Source organism: Brassica napus, chromosome C9 (genome assembly GCF_020379485.1).
Source record: "Brassica napus cultivar Da-Ae chromosome C9, Da-Ae, whole genome shotgun sequence".
In the NCBI taxonomy this organism is placed as follows: Eukaryota; Viridiplantae; Streptophyta; class Magnoliopsida; order Brassicales; family Brassicaceae; genus Brassica; species Brassica napus.
Genome location: NC_063452.1, coordinates 3,349,297 through 3,358,015, shown reverse-complemented (window position 1 = coordinate 3,358,015; position 8,719 = coordinate 3,349,297).

Here is an 8,719-nt window from a genome sequence, read left to right as displayed (position 1 = left end):
ACGTTGGGGATTGGTTCCGTCAACGATGTTCTGAGAGCAACATCGTCTTATGGTCAAACACGGGAAGATGAAGTCACTCAGCTGCGTAGAGAGTCCACTCAGCTGCGTAACGAGTTGGACATGACGCGATCTGCGTTCACAGCTCGTGTGGGTGGAGTCGAGGGCTTCTTGGACGTTATAGCGGACCACAAATCCGGAATGAGAGTCCTTGTTGAGGAACATGCGACGACAAAATCCCATTCCAGGCGAGTCATCATCCGACACACATGCCGAGGCGGATGTAGAGAGGAGGAGTGATGAATTCTACCGGGCGATGAACGACTCTTAGTTTTTTTTTCGGTTGTTGTATTTATAAATTCAAAACTTATTTATATATATAATATTTTCTTATTGATTTTGTTTTTAAATTTTAATTTTATTAATAAATTAAATAATTTAATTATTTTTTTATTATATTTTTAAATTCTGTAAAATAATAAAACGAAGTGAATTCAGAGCTAATTTACGACTTATTTGCGTGGAACTTTACGAGGAAATGACGAGGAAGATTCAACGAGTACTTTACTAGGTATTATTTTCGAGGTATTTACGTGTACTTTACAAAGAAATACTTTCAAAATAAATACGTGTAGTTTACGAGGAACTACTTTCGAGGTATTTACAAGGAAATATAACGATATTCTTACGTGGAATATTTACGTGGTCTTTACGACGAAATATGGTACTTCGTCTTTACGACGAAATGTTTTCCTCGCTAAGTTACGACGAATTGGCGAAGAAATATGCGTTACGACGAACGAGACGAAACCTGTTTCCTCGCTAATTCCTCGTAAACCCTCTTTTACGACGAAATCACGAGGAATACCGCCGTCGTTAAACTTATGATTTCTTGCAGTGACGTGATTACATAACATCAAGTGAAAGATCTTAAGACAACACGTGTAAGCATTTATAAAGGGCACTACTACGTGTCAGCTTCTAGATGTGCATGAAGCTATCTCCACCGCTTCGATTTCCACCAGTGAGCCATCGGGGAAACTCTTCCTTCTGACCTCAGCAGTTCTTCACATCACCTAATTCTTGCACTCCATACCTTTCGCATCCAGCCAAGATTAATTGATCGAAGAGGCTACTCCGGAGGAAGCTTAGGTCAGAATGAAAGTGATTCTTTGTCGGACAGTTTTCACGCCAACTCTGCTGAATCTATTGCAAGGTGACCCAAAAAGCCTTTCTAACTTGACCATCTTCCATCAAAGAAGCTCTACCTTTAAGACTGATTCTTTTAGAAAAGGAAAATAGATAGAGACTGATTCTTTTAGAAAGAGGCTCAATTGATACGATGAGTGAAGCTTTCAAACACTTAATCTTTGGAATTGAAAAGAACACGGCGAAAGGTTGCTATCTAAGATCCGATCAAAACGACCGAAAATTTATTAAACCACATCAAAAGTCGCCTAACCGAAAAGTTTATCCGTAACGGAAAGGTAATTCGATCTAGAGATCGATAATATGATACATCAAAAGAACTTAAACAAAAAGGGGATGGTGACCGGTGGCCAATTGCTCACCGGCCACCGGAGACGATATCAACTTTGTGTGAGACTAGAGAGAAGTTGGAGTTTTTAGGAGAGAGAGGGTCTTAAAACCTGACAACTTCTACATACATCTCAGTATCTTACCATTTTGGATTACTAATATTTTTTTTTGTTACTATTTTGGATCCCCTAGACTATATTTGCGAAGTGATTTTGCCACATGTCTTTTCTACAATCAATTTCACAAAACAAATATGACATGGCTACTAAAATTGATGACATGGCTTCCGGAAAACTATGACATGGATAATTTCATTTAATGTTGATTTATATTTTTGGTAAACTTATTATAATATGGTAATAATTCATATATTACATTTAATATTGATATTTCTTTTTGGTAAACTTTTTTAAAATATGGTAATAGCTCATACTTCATCTATAAAATAAATATATTCATATATAACATTTCAAATTTCGAAATGTTATTATTTTGTATACTTATATAATTTGTATTACTAAAGTTTTCAACATTTTTACAATTTTTTAAAAATTTAAATATATAATCGTAAGATCATTAGTCTTATATATCTACAAATTTTATAATATTGTTTATGTTAAATATTTGGTAATTATACAATTTTATGTTATTTTTATTAGTTTTATACAAGTTGATTTAATATATATCAAATCTATATTAAATATTAGTAAGACAATAGTAAAATCTACAATATTTAATAAAATTTATATTTAAATATAAGTTAGATTTAAACAAATTTTGAAACATTTGTTTAACCTATCGATTTCTATTCATGAGAATCCAACTAAACAAGATAAAAAAAAAATTAAATTTACAAATATTTAATTATCATTTTATTCAATTTTGATTAATTTCAAATTATAATAATGTATCTTTTTGAAGTTTCAAAAAATATTGTTCTTTATTTATTACACTAGCATTATATATAGATTATATATACACAAATAAATATAATATAACAACATAAGCTTGTTTTCCCCGATTCATATGAAAACTTTTTAAGTTATCCACCAAAGCAAATTATTTAAATCAATCAAATTGTTAGAATACAGAAAATTAATATATAATTTTATTTTAAATTAAATTATTTAAAAAGTGTATTTTCATTAAAAACAAAATAATAAATAAGTAAAACTGATTTGATGGTAATTTTTATGACATATATATATATATCAATTCTGTGAAAGAAATAGAAGCTTAATATGGAAAAAAATCGTAAATACAAAAAACTCTAAAAATTAACAAAAAAAAATTAATAAAAATTAAACTATGATATCACTTGAAAGCTTATTAGACAATATTAATAAAATATTTAAGCGATAATTAGACAAATTTGATTTTTTTGCCAGCCAAAAGTTTATTATTAATTAGCGTCAGTTATTTCAAAATGACGTGAAAATGATGGACTAAAAATAGGATGAACATAAATGTTATATGAACTATGAATAGCACTTTGTAAAGCTGACTTAGATAACATATATGCACATCCATTTCCAGTCCATTTTGAAGCCTAAATTCAATTTTTTCAGAGAAGTTATTCCACAAAGAGATCGTATGAAATATTGTTTTGATATTCAGATTTGTTTTTTGACTGTTAAGAAGATTGATTACTGTAAAAATGTCTCATTCGAATATGATATGTCTATAACCGAGTCCCCAACATGAGACAAGTTTGTTTAAAAAGTAAATAATTTCATTTTCCTTATATTATATAATAAATATATATTATTTACTGATAATAAAAATATAGTTATTCATCTATCACAAATATCTATGCAAATATGTGAATCAAATACAACAATCAAACAACATAATGATTTCCACAAAGAAAATTTTAAAAATATATTTATGTTATGTAGTCTTATTTTATATTCTTTAAATAATGTAATACAATATTATACATTATTTTTTTAGAATTGAGAAATACATATATCATTTAGACAAATTAAGCGATAATTAGACAAATTTGATTTTTTTTTGCCAGCCAAAAATTTATTATTAATTAGCATTAGTTATTTCAAGATATTTAAGAAAGGATGGACAAAAAAAATAGGATGGACATAAATGATATATGAACTATGAATAGAATTTTGTAAAGCTGGCTTAGATAATACATCTGCATATCCATTTCCAATTTTTTTATGTCTAAATTCAATTTCTTCAGAGCAATTATTTCATAAAGAGATCGTATGAGATATTGTTTTGATATTCAAATTTGTTTCTTGACTGTTAAGAAGGTTGATAACTGTAAAAATGTCTCTTTCGAATATGATATGTCTATATCCGAATCCCAACATGAGACAATTTTGTTTAAAAAGTAAATAATTTTATTTTTCTTATATTATATAATAAATATATATTATTTACTGATAATAAAAATATAGTTATTCATCTATCACAAATATCTATGCAAATATGTGAATCAAGTACAACAATCAAACAACATAATGATTTCCACAAAGAAAATTTTAAAAATATATTTATGTTATGTAGTCTTAGTTTATATTCTTTAAATAATGTAATACAATATTATGCATTATTTTTTTAGAATTGAGAAATACATATAATATGTTATCGCGCCTAGCGGGTTAAAAAATATTTTACTGCATATGATGCAGGAAAACACATAGTTACTAGTAATATATCGAGAATTTAATAGGTTATTCTCTCTGTTTTTTTTTTACCTGTTGTCTTTCTATCGGGTACGTAGTTGTGTGGTCCAAGCTCAAACAATGAATAAAGTTTCACACTGAAGCGTCTGTTAGATAAGAAATGTTGATTTTATATTATGTTTAAGGAGCATTGCCAATCTTTGGAGTCCTATGTGGCATTTTTAACTTAACTAGATTTTTTAACCCGCTACGCGCGATAACATATTATATGTATTTCTCAATTCTAAAAAAATAATGCATAATATTGTATTACATTATTTAAAGAATATAAACTAAGACTACGTAACATAAATATATTTTTAAAATTTTCTTTGTGGAAATCATTATGTTGTTTGATTGTTGTACTTGATTCACATATTTGCATAGATATTTGTGATAGATGAATAACTATATTTTTATTATCAGTAAATAATATATATTTATTATATAATATAAGAAAAATAAAATTATTTACTTTTTAAACAAAATTGTCTCATGTTGGGGATTCGGTTATAGACATATCATATTCGAAAGAGACATTTTTACAGTTATCAATCTTCTTAACAGTCAAGAAACAAATCTGAATATCAAAACAATATCTCATACGATCTCTTTATGGAATAACTGCTCTGAAGAAATTGAATTTAGGCATAAAAAAACTGGAAATGGATGTGCAGATGTGTTATCTAAGTCAGTTTTACAAAATACTATTCATAGTTCATATATCATTTATGTCCATCCTATTTTTTTTTGTCCATCATTTCTTAAACATCTTGAAATAACTAATGCTAATTAATAATAAACTTTTGGCTGGCAAAAAAAAAATTAATTTGTCTAATTATCGATTAATTTGTCTAAATGATATATGTATTTCTCAATTCTAAAAAAAATAATGTATAATATTGTATTATATTATTTAAAGAACATAAAATAAGACTACATAACATAAATATATTTTTAAAATTTTCTTTGTGGAAATCATTGTGTTGTTTGATTGTTGTATTTGATTCACATATTTGCATAGATATTTGTGATAGATGAATAACTATATTTTTATTATCAGTAAATAATATATATTTATCATATAATATCAGAAAAATGAAATTATTTACTTTTTAAACAAACTTGTTGCATGTTGGAGACTCGGTTATAGACATATCATATTCGAAGGAAACATTTTTACAGTAATCAATCTTCTTAACAGTCAAACAATAAATCTGAATATCAAAACAATATCTCATACGATCTCTTTGTGGAATAACTTCTCTGAAAAAATTGAATTTAAGCTTCAAAAAGGACTGGAAATGGATGTGCAGATATGTTATATAAGTCAACTTTACAAAGTACTATTCATAGTTCATGTAACATTTATGTTCATCCTATTTTTTTGTCCATCCTTTCCACGTCATCTTGAAATAACTGATGCTAATTAATAATAAATTTTTGGCTGGCAAAAAACAATCAAATTTGTCTAATTATCGCTTAAATATTTTATTAATATTGTCTAATAAGCTTTCAAATGATATCATAGTTTAATTTTTATTAGTTTTTTTTTGTTAATTTTTAGAGTTTTTTGTATTTACGATTTTTTTCCATATTAACCTTCTATTTCTTTCACAGAATTGATATATATATATATATATGGGGCTTTTTGCAAAAGTGACTCAAAACTTGGAGTCAAACAGAAAACTAACATTTTCTTTTGACTCCTTTTTTTTTTGAGATTTTAACCCCACACCTGCACTTTATCTACGAAAATGCCATTAACATTTTTTTTTTTTTTTCAAAAATGGCTTCTTTACTGTCTCAACCTCATCTTCTTCAAGTATTTACAATACTGCCACTGCAATGAATAGTGGCAACAACCTTGTACGAACTGTTTGGAGCTTTTAATGCCCTTTAATGCACGTAAATCTCTTTACACTCTCTCTGTTTCAATTGTTATGAACTAAAAACAACATTTCTTTCACTTTCTCTCTATATTCATCCAAAAAACTCAAGCTTTTGATTCAAAATAGGGGCTATGGTTGCAGAGCCATATTTCTTTCGTTTTGACTTACGGTTGCTTTCGTTTGAGGTTCTGGGTGGTTGGAGAAGACCCTGTGTGCAAACGAAGTCATCTCACCTAGTTTAAGGTACGAATTTGAATTTTTTTTCAAGATCTGTTCGCGTAGAAGACTTACTAGTAAGTCATCTGTATGTAGAAGACTTACTGATGAGTCTTCTGGTCAAACGGACGACTTAAATTAAGTCGTCCAGCTTTGTTTGTTAAAAAAAAACACTTCAGACGACTTATATATACGTCGTCTACGAGAAACGGGCTAGTTTTGCATTTGACCGAATCGTGTCAGATCTTTGACTATTTCTGGACGACTTATAATTCAGTCGTCTCTGGGAAAGTTAAAATTTCAATATTTTATGAAAACTTGACGACTTACACGTAAGTCGTCCTAGGTTAGTTTTGTAATTGAAAAATAAAACTTGAAATTTAACTTTCTCCAGACGACTTAGATGAAAGTCGTCCAGCTAAACGACTTAATTTAAGGTCGTCCGGGATAAGCAAGGTTTGACCAGAAAATTGGGAAAAATTCTGGACGACTTTGCTTTCCCCGGACGACTTTAAATTAAGTCTTCTGGAGGGACGACTTTATATTAAGTCGTCTGGTTAAAGTTAAATTATGAAGTTTTATTTTTCAATTACAAAACTAACCTAGGACGACTTACACGTAAGTCGTCAAGTTTTCATAAAATATTGAAATTTTAACTTTCCCAGAGACGACTGAATTATAAGTCGTCCAGAAATAGTCAAAGATCTGACACGATTCGGTCAAATGCAAAACTAGCCCGTTTCTCGTAGACGACTTATATATAAGTCGTCTGAAGTTTTTTTTTTAACAAACAAAGCCGGACGACTTAGAATTAAGTCGTCCCTTTTAATTTTCAATTGCAAAAGTGACCTCTTTAGACGACTTACCTTTAAGTCTTCTGGACGACTTAATGCTAAGTCGTCTGCGGCAATGTTTATTGAACTTCTTCATTTCCCTTTTCTCTATGTTTACTAATGTGTTTTATTTTGAATATTTGCAGATGATTTTTCAGTTACATGCAGTGTATGGAGAATGGTTGTTGAGAGATTTCCGTTGGGATTTTGTGGTTGATGATCTCAAAGGAGGAAGATTGTTTTTATTGAATGAAGATTCAACACATGCTGAACTTGTTGCAATGGCTCAAGAAGATTATAACCTGGACATGAGAACAGTGAGTGTGGAGATTAGCTACTCATTACCAGCAGAAATGATGATGGCTCCAGGCAGTCTTCCCATTCATGTTACAAGTGATAGACAAGTTCGAAACTTGCTGGAGATACTCAAAACCCATAGAGTATGTCTTTGTGTATCAAGCCGCAGCAAGGTCGAAACGGTTTCAGAGAAAAGGGATATTGATGAAGCTGGTGAATGGGAAAAAGATGTTGGTGATAATGATGAAGCTGGTGAATGGGAAGAAGATGTTGGTGATAATGATGAAGCTGGTGAATGGGAAGAAGATTGGGAGGAGGAAAATGGGGAGGAGGATGCTGATAATTCTATTGTTGGTGAAACGGATCAGAATGGTGGGGATTACAGTCTTTATGGAAAGGTTCCAGATGAGGACGAGGAAGATGATGATAATATTTGTTTTGAAGAAATCCAAAAGACATATGCTAAGACAAATGCTATTGAAGGAGGAAAATCGAATGGTACCAGTATCTATGTCAACCAGAGTTTTGTTAGCAAGGGTGCTCTGCTTTCAGAGCTGCGGTTGGCAGCAGTGAGGGGTAAGTTTTCTTTCAAATTATACAAATCAACGAAAACTCTCGTTGTGGCAACATGTCCGGTTAGCTATTGTGGATGGAAGGTCAGAGCGAGTGTCAAACATGGGACAAACACGTTTTGGGTAACAAAGTATGTGGAAAAACATTTATGCTCAGCGGGAGACCGAATCGCTCAGCGGAGACACTGTACTCCGAAGTATGTAGGTAGTCTTTTCATTGATCGTGTTGGAATCATTGATGGGATAACTCCGCAGCATATCACTGATGCAATGAGGAACATGTTTGGCATGGCGCTTGATTACACCACTTCATACAGAGCACTGTTATATGCACAAAGATTGGTGAGAGGATCAGCAGAAGAAGGGTATTCGCGTCTGGCATCATATCTCGAGCAAATCTCCATTGCAAATCCTGATTCTATCACGGCGATAGAACTTGATTCTATGAAAAGATTTAAGTATCTATTTCTCTCTTTTGGAGCTTCTATCAAAGGTTTTAAGTATCAGAGAAGGGTCATTGTGGTGGATGGAACTCACCTAAGTGGAAAGTATGGAGGAACTATGTTAGTTGCAGCCGCACAAGATGGCAATTTTCAGATATTCCCATTGGCTTTTGGGATCGTGGATGAGGAAGATATACCTTCTTGGGAATGGTTTTTCACAAAATTGGCTAGTTGTATATC